Below are 19,352 nucleotides of genomic sequence, written 5' to 3'. Positions count from 1 at the left end.
TGTCTTTTGTGACTTGTTGTAGTTATAATTGCTTATTATGGATTTATTTTTTTATTTCTTACTTTCTTTTTTGCATTATGGATTTAAATTTGACTTTACTATAAATGCTGTTAAATTTAGATCCAGTTCTCAAATATAGATCTTTAATCTGATTTATGAATTGAGATGCAATGTGATTTCATTTTGAAAGTGCATTTCTCATGGTCATTTTCCAGTAAAAAGTTTTACATCCTTGTTCCTCAGACTATAAATGATGGGGTTCAGCATAGGGGTTACAAAGGTATACAAAAGAGCGATGATTTTGGATTACTCCACTGACTTGTCTGTGGAAGGTCTAACATACAGGGACCCATAAAGCGCAGTCACTGTCACCAGGTGAGACCCACAGGTAGAAAAAACTTTGCACCTGCCTTAAGCAGAATGCATCCTCAAGATGGCTATAAGGAGGAAGATGTAGGAGATGAGGATGATGAGAAGGTTAGTTGGAGAGGTTAAATCATGCTACCACAAACATGGAGGTTTCCTTAATGAAAGTGTCAGAATAGGAGAGTTGGATGAGATGTGGGTTAGCACAATAGAAGTGGTTGATGATGTTAAAACCACAGAAGGTCAAGCGGCATGCCCACATGGTTTCCATCAGACCACTAAGAAATCTGTAGACATGTGGACCACCAATCAGCTGAATACACACTCTTTGGACATCTTGCAACAAGGCAAGAGGTTACATATTGCCACGTATCTATCACAGGCCATCACAGCTAACATATAATAGTCAGCAATCACCACGGCATTGAAAAAATATCACTGGACTAAGCATGTAGCATAGGAAATGGTTTCCTTCCCTGATGAGAAGTGCACCAACATTTTGGGAGTCACATTAGTGGAATAGCACAAGTCCAGGCAGGGCAAAGTGTCAAGAAAGGAGTACATGGGTATGTGGAGACATAAATCTATTCTGATCAAAACCAGTATCCCAAGGTTACCCCCAACAATGATCAAGTAGATCATCAGAAAAGCACAAAGAGGATGAGCTGAAGCTTTGGACAATCCTTCAATCCAAAGAGAATAAATTCAGTCACCAAGCTGGAATTTTCTCTTGCCATTTTCTTAGGTACCAGCATTGATCACTTAGAGTGAGTTAAAATAAATTAAGGTGAATGAGAAGTCAATCATATGCATCTTTTCTCTCTCTTTCTCACCTTTCTCTGTTTATTCCTCACTCATTCACCCTCATTCACAGCTATTACTAGAGATAGACTAAGAATGTGGAGTCTGGTAATCCCCAGAAGGCCTTGGCCCAAATACCTCAGCATATAATGTGCAGATGATTCCTAGAAATATGGCTACTGTGACTCAAACTTGTTTAGACTAGGGGAATTATTACTGAAGTTTATTTGAAAATGTATTGAATCATCGGCCATTTTCCACAGTTCATTATGACCATCAGTCCATCCATAGTCCACTATGACCACCATTTCTTCATTTAACTTGTATTCTAGTTTGTTAGCTGCTGGAATGCAATATATGAGAAACAGAATGACTTTTAAAAAGGGGAACTTAGTAAGTTGCTAGTTGGCAATTCTAAGGCCAAGAAAATGTCCCAATTAAAACAAGTCTATAGAAATTTCCAATCTAAGGCTTCCAGGGAAAGATACCTTGTTTCAAGAAGGCCAATGAAGTTCAGGGTTTCTTTCTCGAGTGAGAAGGCACATGGTGAACACAGTCACAGTTTCTCTGTCATCTGGAAAGGCACATGGTGAACACGGTCAGGGTTCCTCTTTCATCTGGAAGGGCACATAGCAAAAATGGCATCATCTACTAGCTTCTTCTACTGGCTTCCTGTTTCATTTTCCTTTGTCATCTCCAAAAGTCACTGGCTTGTGGACTCTGCTTCTTGTGGCTGTTATTCTGTTCTGCTCTCTCTGAATCTCCTCATTTTCCAAAATGTTTCCTCTTTTATAGAACTCCAGAAACTTATCAAGACCTACCCAAATGGCTGGAGACATGTTGTCACCTAATCCAGTTTAACAACAACTCTTGATTAAATCACATCTCCAGGGAGATGATCTGATTACAGTTTCAAACATACCATATTGAATAGGGAGTATTCTGCCTTTATGAAAATGGGACTTAGATTAAAACATGGTTTTTCTAGGGGACCTACATCCTTCCAAACCAGCACAGCTTGGGACTAGTCTTGAACAAAATGGTGATGCATTTTGAAAACACTTTTGTGCTCTCTCATAGTATGTGAAATATTTAAAGGAATAATCTTTAGAAATTCCATTTTTGAGAAATGCATTGCCTCCTTTCTGCATTGGAGAGCCCAGAATTACAAAGGTTTGAAAGAAACTCTCTACAACTGGATTTACTGCTATATCCATGTTTAGATATTCAGGATTTGTGTATTTAAAGTGCTCCTTTCTCAATTTCCAGGAGGAAAGATCATTTTGGAAAATATTCACCTTAGTATGAGTAAGTCTTCTGTTTTAATGTCATAAAGGCACTCAGCTAATGTATTTAAAATAACAAAAGGGAAACTGGAATTCATACTGCCTGTTTCCTACCCTTTCTTTTACAAAGATGCAGCAATCCACACTCCAAAGCTCAGGAAGAAAATAAATATTTAAATAATAGTACCTCCTGGCAGGCATGTAGATAATTCATTTAACAAAGTAATTACACTGCTTCTATTTCAGCTCACCTTTAGAAAAGCCTGCAACAGATGTAACACAATTATGATTATGAATGGGAAAATAGGAACACAAATAAATGCTCTGTCTTGTCACCTGTATTTTTAGATTAGTATTTGCAAAATTGCATTCAGTAAAAATACTAGATATCAGGCAACAAAATGGGGTTTTGTGGAAAGGGTATTGTTTAACATTAAATCTGGAAAGTTCCAGGTTTTGCAAAAAATAAAATGGAATTTCTTTTGCAAGAATTCTCAGAGCCTTTTATATATCCACATGCATTTTGAACTAATGGGATGGGCAAGAATCTGCTGCATTTCTCAAGCTTACTCATTGAAAAGGGCTCATACTCTTTAGGCTAAGAATCCTTAATTTCACTATGGCCACAGATAATGCTAGAATCCTTGCACCTGGATAGCTGAACAAAATACAAGGAGATAATAACTTCTTTGCATTGTTTGGGAAACTGCCTTCATTCAAATTTTTTATTTATTTATTTTTTTCATGGGCAGGCACTGGGAATAGAACCCAGTTCTCTGGAATGGCAGGCAAGGATTCTACCTGCTGAGCCACTCACAAAGCCCTTCATTCAATTTTGCCACACTAGGTTAAATAGTAATGACCTTTTGAATTTATTATTCATTTAAAAAAATATGCTTGGGGCAAATCCTGACTATGTAAGAGCCACTCCATAAAAGGGAGAGAACAGAAACAGGCAGAAAAATTAAAGAAAAAATTAAATTGACTAGACTCTGACATCAGAGTTTTCCACATCAATCACAGGTGGGCATAAATCTGTTCTACTCTCAAAAAAGCAATTTATACAGCTAGACAGCATATACTATTATGTGTTTGATTAATGTGTCATATTTAACAATTATTAATGGTCATCTATTAAGTATCTGGTATAAGGCATAAGGCAAATTATATATATGTGGCTATAGCATGTAAGACAAATGCCAAATGTTTGAAATTATCTCATAATTTCTACACATTTTTACTTTCATTTCTTAAAATTATTACAAATTAAGCTTTTCTTAGGCAATACCTGCCTATTTCCTCCCTTCTGTTTTATTCAACCTTCTTTCTTTATCCATGGTCCACTTCCCAAGACTCCCCTAGTTGAGTTTCTTGCCTAGTTCACATGTTAAGGAGTAAAAGTATCTGGGAAACTTCATCTCAATATGTCAATAAAGAATAGGCCTCCAAGGCCTGAAGTTTCCATAATACCTCTTCCCTGAAGAGGAGATTATTCTAAGTCATATATAATGACATTAAAAATGCATGTTTCATTTCCAATGAGTCTCAGTGTAAGATGAAAACACACTATGTGTGTATACATACTAACTTATTAAGTAGGCATAAAATAAATATTATCAACAAATGTAAAATGTTTTTGGTAAATCTTTATTGTAAGCAAACTTGCTGCATTCAAGCTAAGGGCTTTTTCTGCTGAAAGTAACTGAATAATCATGAAACAGTTGATAGAAATTCAGCTGAAGATTATTTCTATTTCTATAAGCAAATGCTTTTAGAGCTTGCACTGCCAGGATGTCAGAGTTTATGATTAATAGCTGTGAGAGTCATATTTGATAGCTTCTTATTTACTATTTACTGCCCAAATGTACCCTGTTTTTTAGAAAGATTGCTTTCTTATTTCATATTTATGCAAGCACTAGCAAAATACTTCCCACCTGATTCTTACATTTTCTAATTCCTATCTCAATTGCCAAGTAATTAATATTGAAGTATGGAGAGGTTGTAGAACCAGTTGTCTAATAGCAATAAATATTTTGATCTCTGTGACAAATATCACTCAGATAAATAACTACTCCTCAATTATGTGGGGCACCTTTTAGTAATTGGCATTATTATTAAAAGCGAGTGTTTTAGGGTAGACCACTGTGGTTCAGCATGCAAAGTTCTTGCCTGCCATGCCAGAGACCCAGGTTCGATTCCCGTGCCTGCCCATGAAAAAAACAGTCTTTCAAGTAAGGGTTTTCTTATGGTATTGGTGTCTAATCTAAAGTTTATCAGTGAATAGAAGTCAGTGAAATTTTCATAAGTCTGAGATTCTTATTGAAAGAGACATAACTGAAATGAAACTTCACATGAGAGTTCACTGCTTCAGTAATATTGAATTTTATTTATTCATGCTGATAAATTTGATTTACAGGAATATCTAGTCATATATGTTTATTATTGATTATGTAAAGATGCAAAAATATTGTTACTTCTATAATAATCGTGATTATTGAACAGAAAACCAGGTTGTCATTTATGGTAATGGGGTAAAAAGGGTAAATACTTGGTAAAATTCAAAGCTTCATAGATTTCCTTTATCCTCCCACTCAAAGAAATGAAAAACAACAAGTAAAAGTGAAAGTTTAACTCTACACATGATGGTGTCTACAGTATTACTTTTTGAAAAGTTCTTCTGGAGGTAAATTTGTCCTCTTTAGGTCCAGTTCAAATGCAAATATCTTAAGTAACAATATAACATTGGAATACGTTCACAGTTTCTACCTTCTCCCTATCTTGTCTTCCATTGCCTTGTCTCACCAACCTCAAAGCAGGGCACATTAGCTGATGATTATGCATGAATGTAAATTCTAGCTTATGTTCTGCCATCATGGGTTTTACTAGCCAGTGATGTGTCAGTGAAAATTATTTTGAGTATTCACTTAAGAAATAAACTTGCTACCTAGTTAAATTTGCTCCCAAAAGTTACTCTTCCCAGTTATTTAAAGAGATATTTATACATTTTTATAAGAACTCTATTTTTTGCTAGAATGAATATAATTCCTCTTTGACTGTGTCTATTTCTCCCTGAATTAGTTGATAAATTAGCTTTATAGGGTTTCTAAACCACCTTTGAAAAGATGGTCTAGAAACATTTGTAAATTGATAGATTTAATTAAGTGCTTACTCAAAGAGAAAATGCAATTTAATTCCTACTTAAACACTTGAAAGATCATCTCAGAGACACTTAGTGGTACAAGAGATGAGTTGCTTAGAACAGTTTATACCCACCTTGCACTTTAGAGTTTTTATCCCTAAAGTGCTTTTTAAGCATACCCTGAAGAAATAATTACAAAATTACTACAAGAAGACACTCAGGGAAACTAATAATTGGTATAGACTCACACTCACTAGACTCTTGGGATTGTACAATATGATTATCTCAATGTGTGATCACATTGAGCTGATTGTTTTGTGCAATCAGGAGTTTTTTCTCATGGGATTTTTGCACTATTGGTCATCATTTATTCCAATCAGATGACTTGAAAAATTAATATGGATATAAAAAAATGACATAACTCATGGGCTTTGATGTTTTCTGTGCCCCTTCCTGGTCTGAATTGTGTTTTGTACAGAGCCTTCCACAAAATGACTTTGAGTGAATGTTTGTAGAAAAGACTTTAATCTCTGAAATATAGTGGGTAGAATATAAAACCCCATGAGTAAAATCATTTAAACCAGGTCACATAAAGAGTTGTGGCAGACACATTTCAAGGTAGTAGACTCAGGTTTTAGGAGGTAATATGTAGTGTTGGAAAATGTGAACATGAAACTCATTCATTAATATGATATTTTTATTCCAAATTCAGCAAAAATATTAAACCAGAGAAGTTGACACCCGCCCAAAGTATAGCTATCAAAACTTTAGAAAAAATATTCAAATTCATGCATAGCACATTTTCCATAAAGAACACTGTCTCCACAGGGAGCGGTAATTTATGAACAGATGAATGCACCCAAGCTCTGTTGGATTCAGCCCACATAAGAGAAATACACTCTGACCATAATCCACTAACAAATTGATTGTTTTTTTCTTTATGCTTTCTCCCATGATTTGTAAACATTGAGCATCTTCCAACTTGAGTTTTTTTAAACAAATTACTATGTTACCTGGATTTTAAGAACAGTTTATATTTACATTTCAGTATTTATTAAATTAAGAGAATGCCTAACAAGCATCATTGAGCAAGCATCCAATATGATCTAGCTGTCATTGTTTTGGGTGTGCACATCAAAATTCACAAAATGAGATTTCTGTTTCTAATGACAGAATAGGTCTGGCACTGAACTAATCATTCAACTGAAAACTGGGCATAATTTTTGAACATCTTTTATTAGCCATTAGCATGTCCATCATGGGACTGAGCTCCCAGAGAGAAGAAAACAAACAAGGTACCTCACACTTAGCAGAAAGTAATTTTTCTATGTTTAGAAGAGCGTAGAAATACTAGCTGTGCAAAATACTTTGAGATACAGGATTTCAGATGCAGAAAGCATGGAGACACCTTATCAAATACCCAAGGACCCAGCTGAGACAGCATTAATGTTACCTTTTTGGAGCAGAGCCTATATCCTAGAATAAGGGACACTCCTTATTTGCCCTACCAAAACCCAAAACTCAAAACCCACCCTGCACAGAGTGAAAACAAGCCATCAGAACAAAGTGTATTTCCAAACAAAATTTAACATTCCTTGAAGACAGGCAACATAATTCCAGGTACTTTACATTGTATTAGCCACAATTTTCAGCATACTTAAAAATACTAAGCAAGAAAAAACAGGAATATTGTAAAATATAATCATAAATAAATGTGTTTAATATAAATAAATGCCAAGATAAAGCAGGTATAGGAATTAGCAGAGAATGTACCTATATAAGTATGTTAAGGACATATTATAAAATATATTTAGGGTCATTTTATAATTACTTAAATGAAGAATGCCAGTAGTGATGTGAAGACATTTAAAAAGGACCACAAAAAATTCTAGAACTGAAAAAGCACATACCTGATGTACAAAATTCATAGATGGGACAAAATATCAGATTGAAGATGAAAGAAGAAAGGGTCTTGGAAATGAAACACCAACTCACAGAAATTATCCAGTATGAAAAATCAAAAGAATAATGAGTGAAAAAAACAGCAGACAGCCTTACTGACCTATGGAAATACAACTATTTAACATAGACATTATTAGAGGAAGTAAAATAAATAAATAATAGATACAACTTTTCCAAATTGTTGAGAACATCTACGTAAAGAAAAGATGTTCAATAAATTTCAAGCAAGCTCAATGCAAAGGAATCTTACTTAGATGAATAATATTTAAAATAATAGAAAATGATAAAGAGAAAACCTTGAAGAAATGTTACTTAGAAAGAAGGAAACAATGATGCAAATATGGCTGACTTCATATCAGAAAAAAGGGTTGATAGAAGACAGTCGAATAAGACTGTTAAAATTCTTTAAGAATTAGAAAAGAATAAGAAACAACCAAGAATAATATATCCAGTAAAAATACTTAAGAAAGAATGTAAAATTGAGATGTCATCTAGTAAGAAAGTTGAATTCATTTGTTGCCAGAAGACGTACACAGTACAATGTAACAGAGGAAGCTTTTTTTTTATGCTATCACAGAATATCTAATGGAAACTTGCAACTACAGGAAGGAAAGAACTATATTGTACAAGCTAATTATTTGGGTAAACATAAAACCCTATTATTTTTCTTTGTTGTTTTCATTAACAGACAAGTAACTGTTTCAAGTCAAATAAATCCTCAATAAAATGTATGGCTTATAAGGTATGTAGAAGTAAAAATATATTACAAAATTAACTTAAAAGTGATGTATACTCACACTATCATATATGAAGTGTAACACATAAAATAAAAAGTCAAAAATTAGAAAGTATAAGTACACTCTGATAAGTTAATAATTATATTTTAATCCTTAGAGAAAGCATCAAAATTATCAAAAGTGGTATAGTTAAAAAACAATGAAGGAAATGATGGAATGTTAACAAAATTTTAGATGAACTCAAAAGATATCAGAAAGAGTGGACCCAAGGAAAAAGAACAAGAGAAGAAGAGAAAATTGAGAGAAAATATATAGAAAATTTGTTGATTTATACCAATATACTAATATCAACATACCAAATACATCAATAATCACCTTAATCTTAATAATTGATTAATGCAAACCCATAGATTTCCAGACTCTTTCTAAAAAAGTTAGAAGTCAGCTATATGCTATCTGTAAGTGATGCAATTTAAAAACACAGAAATGAATACAAAAATAAAAATGAATACAAATGATGGAAAGTGATAAGATTTAAAAATCTGTTTTACCAATAGACAGATAAATGTATAGACAGATGAGGTGATAGATACAATTTTTCATATCAAACAAAATAAAAATTATTTCATAAAGCATTACCAGAAATAAAGAGGAATATTTAACACAGTATCTTTTAAGAAAAAGTAGGCCATAATTCAATGAGTACATAAAATATTTGAATATTATTAATTTTACTTAATTGATGTTTACTGAACATGACATTCAACAACTGAAGAATGCACATTCTTTTAAAGTATATATGGACTATTCATGGAATATAGATCATACACTGACTCAAAAAACAAATCTCAATAAATTAAAAAGGTTAATATCACAAGGAGCATATTCTCTGTGCATAATAAAATCACATTACAAATTGATAACCATAACATATGTATATAATCCCCAAATATATTTTAATTAAGTACAATCTTCTCAATAACCCAAAAGATAAAAGAAGTCACTAGAGAAATAAGAAATTAATCCAAATTGTATAACAGAAAATAAAGCATCAAAAATAACATTAAAGCAGTGCTTGAAGAAAATGTTTAGCTTTAAACATTTATATGAAAAAATATAAAATATCAAATCAATTATCCAAACTTTCACTTTGAACAATGAGCAGAGATGATAAAATAAACCCCAACACAGTAGAAATAAAGAAGAAAAGAAAACTATGAAACAGAAAACATATACAATGAAAAGAATAGCAAAATTAAAAATAATTCATTAAATTTATAAATCCCTATTCAGACTAATTAACAAAAGAAAAAACAAAAGAAAACACAATCTAGGATGGAAGAGATGATTGAAAAGTTAATACAGTTATTAAAAAGATATGGGACCTGGAGCATGCACCTCCCCCCACCAAAAAATAAAAAATTAAAAGGCTATTGGAGGGCAGGCAACAGTGGCTCAGTGTTAGAGTTCTCATTTGCCATGCCGGGGACCTGGGCTTGATTCCCAGTGTCTGCCCATACTTTTTTTTAAAAAAAAGGATATTGGAGATTTTATAAACAATTTAATACATTTGTCAGCATAAACTAAATGGACAGATTACTTGAAAGACCACAAAAATTACCCTAATACATGTAAGAGAATAAAGCCATAGCTATTAAAAAATGAATGCACAATAAAAAATTTCACACAATGAAAGTAGAACCTGATGATTTCACTGGTAAATTCTAACAAGTATTTAAGAATGAAATAGACTGTCTTTATCAAACCTTTCAGAAAATTCAAGAAGTTAAGATACTTAGCAATTCATTATATGAAACTAGCATATTTCTATTAATAAAACCTGACAAAGTGATGAAGAAAAAGAAAGTTTCATAGTAGTTATCCTTCTTAAGAAGTGATGAAAAAAATCCTTATCATATTTTAACAAACCTAGTCCATCAATAGATAGAAAAGATAACACATCATTATAAACTGATTTAATCTCAGGAATGCAAGATAAATTTAAGGTATTCCATCACAGTTGCAGAATAAACATGACTATCATAGGATCATTTTATAGAAGCAGGAAACATTTTATAAAATTCAAACCCATTAATGATAAAAATTCTCAGCAAAGAAAAGAAAGGGACTTGCTCAATTGAATAAAGGACATCTTTGAAAAATCTACAGCTAAATCCATACTACCTTATGGCATATTAAAAATGCTTCCCACCTCAAAGACAGGGACCAGACATGTTTATATGTGTTCATAACTTCTATTCAGATTGTCCTATCGGGGGGGGCACAGTGGCTCAGCAGACAGAGTTCTTGCTTGCTGTGCCAGAGACCCAGGTTTGATTCCTGGTGCCTGCCCATGCAAAAAACAAAAACAAACAAACAAAAAAATGCAAAATGTACTATCAGACTCAGCCAGTGTAAAAAGATATAAAAATTGTAGTATTCAAAAGACATAAAAACTCTTAATTCTCAGATGGCATGTAGCAAATTTAGGGAATTTATAAAAGGAAAAAAAATCCTAGTAGAATTAATAAGAGAAATTTGCAAGGTGGAAGACAGAAGGCCCATATTCACCATTCAAGTATTACATATGATAGCAATACAAAGATATGGAATAGAAAATGACACAAATGTTTTCATAACCTGAGAGTCCCACATTCATTTCACTTGTTTGGAAGTGCACTCTACCCCTCGGATGCTATGAGATACACTGTCTATTCACAAAAACTCCCCTTGTTCCCTTAACCAGTTTAAGGAGATTTTATTCCTTGTATTAAAAATGAAACTCTCCTAATACAGTTATTTTATATTCAACCTAATAAATATTAACATAAATACAGTTTTTTTGTTCCTTTCATTCTTAGAGATGGAATGAAAGACTTTATTGCTCCCCAAAGATGGAACTAAGGAAATAATCATTATTTTGAGGGAGAAAGGAGACTAGGAACTTTGCAGAGTACAAAACCTTTTCAGTTACCCTTTAAATATCAATTAAGCACTGATCCTGAAAGCAAAACTTATTTGCTTACTTGAGGTTTATACAGAGGCTGGAGCAATTTCAATTCCAACCCCAGACTATGTCTTCCCTCTGATGACTCATATCTATAAACACTGTATCCCCTTAGGTTTAGCCTCAAGAGGGTAATAAATATGACTTAACTAAGCATACTCAGGAATAAAATCAATATTCAAACAAAAGCAGGTACTCTATTTGTTATGACCAATTGCTTCTTCAAATTCTCTTTTTTCCTTTAAGTTTCAACTTTTCTCTCACAGCAATGTAAGTTTTTCAAGTGAAGATGATAAAATCTCCCTGAGCTGGAAGGCCAAAGAGAGGAAGTGGGTTGCTATAATTTATTGATAAAAATCCACAAAGTCAGTCTCACTCCCTTCACCTCTTTTCCCATTGCTACTCCTTCACTATACATGCACTTTCTTCAGAAAGAGAAACCACTGTCATGAACCATGGTTTCTGCTTAACCAAAGGTCAGCACAGAGTATAGGAAGATATGCTTCTTGGAACTCTAAAGAGATGAGACTGATAATAAAGGAAATTCAATGAACTGAAATGAGAACAAGGTCACACTATTTATATTTGTAAGCAATCAAAGCACACCTATATGCCAAGGCATGCAAGTAGGGAATTTCGGACCTAAAGAAGTGCTTCTCAAACTGTAAGATTAAGAATCACCTGGGGATTTGGTTAAAATGCAGATTTTCATGCAGAGATCTGAGATCACAATGTGATCCTGCATTTCTAACAGGCAATGCTGACGGTGCAGGTTTTTGAACCACAAGTGGGGTGTGAGAGCCTAGATTTAAAAATAAAGAATGCAGCTTCTTATTCCTTAGGCTTTACCACAGGCAGAAGAGAACCATCCATAGAAAAATCCAAATTGCATCATCCAAATCCAAAGACATTTTAGCGAAAAGTTTAGAATTATGGTTCATTGTAAAGTGGGGGCATTGCCATCTTAGTAACCACATTTTGTTTCAGCATATTTTTCAAGGCATACTTTATGTCTTTGTTTCACAAACTATAGATCAATGGATTAAGCACTGGATTGAAAACGATGTAAAAGACAGCTATTACTTTGTATTCAACAGTCTTGTCGGTTGGTAACCTTACTTACACACAGAAGATTGTCCCATAAAATAGGGTGACAGCTATCGTGTGAGAGCCACAGGTGGAAAATGCCTTGTGCCTTCCTCTTGCTGATTTAATCCTGAGTATGGCAACAATTATAAAGGCATAGGACACCAGGATGATGGTGAGGGAACTGGAGAAGTTGAAGCCAGCTGATATGAGCATGGCATGTTCCTTGACATAAGTATCAGAGTAAGAAAGCTTAATAAGGGGCAGGTCAGCACAGTAAAAGTGGTTGATGATGTTGGATCTACAGAAGTTCAACTGGGAGGTCAAGATGATCTGGAACAGACCATTTGAGAAGCCATAGACATAAGGAAATGTGGCCAGGAAGAGGCAGACTCTCTTGGACATTTTCACACTGTAGCACAGTGGGTTGCATATGGCCACGTAGCAGTCATAGACCATGGCTGCCAACATGTGGATCTCAGTGAGGAGGAGTGTGATGAAAATTTAACACTGGGTAAAGCAGCCAGCATAGGAAATGGTCTTCTAAGACAAGAAAGTTCTCAGCATCTGTGAAGTTGCATTGGAGGTGTAGCTCAAGTCCACAAAGGCCAAGGTGGTGAGGAAGAAGTACATGGGTGTGTGAAGGCGAGAGTCCATTCTGATTAACACCATTATGCCGAGGTTGCCTAGGAGGGTGATGAGGTAAACAACCAGAAACAGTAAAAAGAGGAGAGGCTGGAGTTCTGGGCAATCTGAAAGCCTCAGGAGAATGAATTCTGTTATTGCACGGCCATTTTTAATGAGCATCCTGACAGTCTGTGTTTGTTCCTGAAACTACTGAAAATGAAGAAGACACATAGGTACAATTCATGCTAAAGACAAGTGAAATCGTTTTCTCTAAACCTGACCATGTCATGCAAAATTGTCTCTTTCTGGATACTACATAAAGAGATGTCATCTTTCCACTAATTCATTACTTCATTTTCCTTTATATTAAATTCCTGTACATTTTTATCTGTATATCTATATCTATAGGTTAGCTGTACTTACAGTAACAGGTATACCTATGCCTATACCGAACCTGAAGCAACACAATCTATCCTTACAAGTGAAATATATGTCCACTGTCTCTTTGGAATTGTCTTGTAACTGAAACTCTACTTATTGGACAAGGCCCAGTTCACAGGGCCTTGAAATCCTTTAAGAAGGGTTTCTCATTTCTTCCTTTTCACAAGAGACTAAATTAAATTACTCTAGCTCTATATGTTTTTAGCACAGTCTCTCTGTTTCTCTATCTCCATATGTATATATATATATACTTTGCCTGCTTTCTCCTCCACATATCAATTATTCAAAGGCAGAGACAAATTCTAGCTCACAATTTTACCATATCTGTTCAGCACATACTTTTGTATTGAATTAAAATGAGGAATAATAATCTGTTCTTGTGGCTTACAATATTTTACTCATTGCTTTTCCCTGTTGAATGCTGCATGATGTCATATACTGAGGAGAATAAAGGGCTTGTTGGACCTTAATGTACAACAGAATTCCTTGGGAAGATTGTTTTCCACCAAATTCACAGAAAGTTTGTTTCAGAAAATTTTACACAGTATACTGAGACCTTCATATTTAACAAACTATCCAAACAATTTTGATGTTTGTGTTCCTTGGAGAGACACAATCATAGTAGGTCAATGAATATATTTCAAATAAAAGAATAAAGTTATCTACAAATTAAATGAATTCTTACAGTACTTGAGGGTGGTCACTAGCAATGACAATGTATAAATAAAGAACTGCAAATAAGTATTTGCATATTCAGTGTTTAAGCTACTGACCACAGCTTGTATCTATCAAAGCACATTACTATTTCCTCTGCATTTTAAGCTCACTTCACAAACCACTGCTAAATGTTTTTTTCTTTTCTCAAGATGCTTCTTTTATTTTTGCATTTTTTCTCATACTTAAAGTCTATTTTCAGCCTTCCTAATTCTTACCTATTTTAAAAATGTGTCACCAAATCTTCCATTATTATAAGGCCTATATTTGCATGTCCCCTCCAGTAACCAGGCAGGATAGAAAATACATAATAATATTTGTTGAATAAACTGATAATACTTATTTCTAACATATGGTGATCATTAATTACATAATTGGTTTTAGTTTCCAAATTCATTACATGCAATAACAGATTTAATCATCACAATATCCTCCCATGGTAGATACTGTCATTACCCCATTACAGATGAAAAAAAATGAAGCACGGAATGATCAGGTAATTCAGTTAAGGTCACACAGCTAGTGGGCATTAGATCTGAGACTCCAAATCAAGTCATCTTATTTGAAAGCCATCTGTACTAGATGCTGTTACAATAGCTTGCTGACCTAAATCTAAACTTTGCCAGGCAATACCATATAGAGATACCAATGGCCTTGAGGAATAAAATGACAGTGGACAGCTGGGACAAGTATATATTGGTGTCCTTGACTATTGTAACATAAAAAAGAGAGCTGATTTACTCATCTTCCCCTTAACCTTCAGCATTTTCTATGTTTCAGCTTATTGGTTAACTCACAGACATCCACCATGCAGCTGACACATAGCCTGTGGTCACTTGTTTTCAGGGAACACTAGACTTAAAGGCAAAAGTAAAGCTTACCTTAGGAGTCAGTTGGGGACGCTGGTTTAGAACATTGTTTTTGCAGTTTAACTGCTTAGTAATGATGGGAAAGTCACTTCATATCTCCACCTACCAGTGGTATCAATGCATACCTATTCCCTCTCAAATCATTGTGGGAATCAAACTCAATAGTCATAAAGCAAACATGTATTAATATCAAAGACACTGTGCATTTAGGCACTGTTGATACATAAATGAACAAAACCTTCACAAATTCCTCTCTTCTGGAATTCATTCTAGTGAGCAGAGACAGATAGTATTCCATGTAAATGAATAAATAAATGAAGTTTCATTTGAGTGTGAATGGTTTGGAGAAAACTAAAGGAAATGGGGTTTGGGGAAACAGGTGGAAAGGCAAATTTTTTTTTAAGCACCAATAAAAGGAGGAAGTAAACAAGAAATAAAGACCTCTTGTGTAAGGTCTTCTAGGAAAAATAATCAGAATTATAAAGACTGTAGATATGTGGGAGTGCAAGGGTAGTTCAGTGGTACAATCCTCATCTGCCATGAGGCAGACTCAGGTTCGATTCCTGGTCCATGAACTTCCCAAACAAGCAAACAAAGAAATTAAAAATTGAAACCAAACAAACAAAAATCAACAAGTGGTGCTGAAGTAAGGGGGTACTCACACGGAAAAAGAAGGAAATGTGATATACAGCATACAAAAACAAAAAAGATTGTACATGTGATCATTCTTTGGAAAGTGAGAGTGATGGCTGCATGGAGGCATGCATGTGTGTTTGTGTACATGCAGAATTCACACAGAGAAATATAGACATTCTAGCTGAATGTTTCTCTACTATGAATGCTTCCTTTCATTGAAAATCTGATTTATGAACCGTTATGACTTTTCTATCAAGAATATCAACAGGCTTCACTGGAACAGGGAAAAGAGGTTATTTGCAGCTTCTCTTGAAGAAGTGTCTAGCATTAAATGCTATGGGAACAGCATCTATTGCTGTGACAGTAGCATGATAGCATTAAGAGATGTTTTCATACTCCTTTGCACACAGGAAGCCCCAGAAAAATTAGGTAGAGCAAGCCAAAAGAAAAAAATGAAAAGAAAAAGAACTTGTAGAGTTTTTTTCCACTCTACAAGACACAGATGTAAGTGATGTGATGAAGGGAGTCATGCAATTCTCTGGGGAAAAAGAAGAAATAGGTTGCAACGACCTTGAGACCATAATGTGCTGAACATGTTCAAGGAAAAGCTGGAAGTTGAAACTAGCAGCAACAGAACGCCTGAAAGAGAAAATGCTAGGAAAAGAATTTGGAGAGGTGGATGTGAAGAAGTCGCAGGCACTAATCGACAGTGGCCAAGAAAGGAGATTTAATTTTAGCCCAAGCACAACTGATGGAAAGACATGGACTATTTTAGATGATCAGTAATATGATGTTCAATGTTTATAAGACATCGCTGCCTAGTGTTGGCCAAATAGATTTTAATTGTGGAAAAGAAAATCAGTGCAGTAGGTTAAGTGAGAGATTTTAATTTAAATCTCATTGTTAGCAGAGGAAGTATTGATAAGTGGTTTTCAGATTCATCATGTAATGAAGATAGAGCTAGGATGGTTGGGATGTCTGCTGTATTATAAAGAGAATGAGATGAATGGGGATATGGGAAGAGAAGATATGAATTGTGAGATGTAAATTATTTGAAGAAACATTCCAGATTTTCATTTGTTATACTGGTGTGAATTTTCTGGGAATGACAGGATACGAAGGGACTGGAGAAATTCGTTGCTACTGGAAAGAAAGTGAGAAATGTGAAAGAGAAGGAATAAGCATGAATTTATTGAGAACCAAGAACTGAGATGTATGGCTCATCTGACTGAATTTGTTGAGTAAAATGGGAATGTATTTCACCCACAAATATCCTTTTCTCTGGTTCACACAGTGTCTAAAATTGACAGATTTCATATCAATTATGGCATTGTTAAGTTCTTTTAAATGTCAAAATAACCTGACTGTACTTGGCTTCAATTTTCTTCTGAAAACTAAGGATTGGGGCAGAGATGCAACTTCATCATTTAAAGTGCACGTGCTCCATGGTTTACCAAAGAGCCTTGGACTTCTCATTATCTTAAACCCCACCAACTTCATAACCTTATTTTCTTTTTATTTTTACCACAGTATTACATAGAATTTGAGGTACACTAAAGTTTCTAATTACAAAGAAAGAAAAGGGATATAATGGAAAAAATGCTCAGTAACATCTTGAGAAGTTTAGTAAGATAACATAGTCCTACAGGATGACTTTGGAGCCACGTTATCTTCATCAGGGGAAGCAAAAAGGACATGACATGAGGCACATGTGAAAGTACAATGTCCTGGTTGTTAATTGGTGTAATTTCATCTTTTAAGAATGCAGTTTTCTGTAGTCTTGGTGTAAGGAATCTCTTCTTGTCCATGACACCATTGTCTTTATAGCTGATGTTTAAGATAACTTTTTTATTGTTAATTGACCATTTTAATTAGATGTTTATGATGATGATGTAAAAATAATAATAATAATGTAAGTATTTTTAGCAAAAGGGGAAAAGAAATACAAATCAAAAGCAAAGAAAATAAATCAATTGTAAATCCTCACCCTGAAATAAACACTGTTAACTCTAAACAGCATGAATTTTTCCCTCTTAGTGTGTATATGTAGGTATTTATACAGCAGTCAGCTTGTGCACATCACAATTACAGAATGAGATTTCTATGTCTAATTTCAAAATAAGACTGGCACTGAACTAATTGTCCAACTGAAACATGGACCTAATTTTGGGGCATCCATTATTAAGCATTAACATCTACATCACAGGACCAAGCTCCTTGAGAGAAGAAAACAAACTATGTGCCCCACACTTAGCATGTAATAATTCTTTTATGTTGAAAGAAGAATAGAAATACTAGTTTTGCACAATGCTGTGAGATAATGGATTTCAGATGCAGAAAGCATGGAGATACCTTATCAAAAACCCAAGGACTGAGCTGAGACAGCATAAATCCACACTTTTGGAGGAAGACCTATATCCCAGAATAAAGACCACTTGTATATGTCTTAAGAAAACCTAAAACCTACCCTCAGGTTTTGATGGATGTCAAAACAAACCAGCAGAACAAAGTGTATGGCCAAACAATACTTAACATTCCTTTTGGAAAGCAATATAACTCTGCATGCTTTACATTATTTCATCCACAATTTCCAGCATACAAAAAAAAAATACTAAAGATGAAAAAACATGAAACCCATGAACCTGATGTCAAATAAATTTATTCAGTATAAACAAATACCAAGATGGTGCAATTGTATGAATTAGCAGCAAAAGGACTCTAAAGTAGCTGTTACAAGTAGTTTAGGGACATGTCATAAAATTTGTTTTAGGTAGTTTCATGATTAAGTAGATGAAAAGTAACAGTGGTAAGTTGTAGAGTGCAAAAAAGGATCAGATGCAAATCCTAGAATGGAAAAAGCACATGCATAAAGTGAAAAATTCACAAGAGGGACTAAATATTAGATTGAAGATGGAAGAAAAAGGGGAAAGAGTAAAAAACAATAAACAAAGACTCATGGACCTGGGGAAATAAAAATTACTTAACATATGCATTATGGGAATAGGGAAAGTAAACAATACTTTCAAAGACAAACATAGACTCTCAGATGCTCATTCAAAATGGCAGTGCAACAACAGAATTCATTCTCCTGGGACTTTCAGATTGCTCAGAATTCCAGCCTCAGCTCTTTGTTTTGTTTCTGATTGTCTACTTAGTCACTGTCTTAGGCAACCTAGACATGATGGTGTTAATTAGAATGGATTATTGCCTTCACACACCCTAAGTCTAAAGAAATTAGACTTTGTGGACTTGTTGATGCAACCTGATGGATGTTGACAGCTCTTATAGAAGAAGAAGATGATTTCCTATGATGGCTAATTTACTAGTGTGTTAGGTTGCTAGCTGCTGGAATATGATATGGTAGAACTGGGACAACTTTTATAAAAGGGAATTTAATAAGTTACACCTTTACAGTTCTCAAGATGTGAAAGTGTCCCAACTAAGGCATCCAGGTAAAGATACTTTAACTCAAAGAAGACTGATGCATCCATATCACCTCTGTCAGCTGGGAAATTACACTGGCCCATTGCTCCTGGTCTCTGTTGCTTTCAGTTTCTGTTCCCATGGGGGTTCCTCACCTTGCTTCTCTGGGGCTGGCTTTCAGCTCTTGGCTTCATTTGGCTCTCTCTAGATTCTGGCTTGCTTAATATTTTACGGCAATGTCTGCTGGGCCCCAAGCAT

At 34.5% G+C, this 19,352-nt stretch overlaps 2 pseudogenes; both read right to left on the bottom strand.

Moving 5' to 3' along the window:
• Positions 1-204: 204 nt before the first annotated feature.
• Positions 205-1,008, bottom strand: LOC143649310 (olfactory receptor 5M5-like; annotated as a pseudogene).
• Positions 1,009-12,318: 11,310 nt separating this feature from the next.
• LOC143649735 (olfactory receptor 5M11-like) lies at positions 12,319-13,191 on the bottom strand (annotated as a pseudogene).
• Between the last annotated feature and the right edge of the window lie 6,161 nt (positions 13,192-19,352).

Source organism: Tamandua tetradactyla, chromosome 11, assembly GCF_023851605.1.
Source record: "Tamandua tetradactyla isolate mTamTet1 chromosome 11, mTamTet1.pri, whole genome shotgun sequence".
In the NCBI taxonomy this organism is placed as follows: Eukaryota; Metazoa; Chordata; class Mammalia; order Pilosa; family Myrmecophagidae; genus Tamandua; species Tamandua tetradactyla.
Note: the sequence above shows the minus strand (reverse complement) of the source record. Positions and strands in the feature narration are given on the sequence as shown.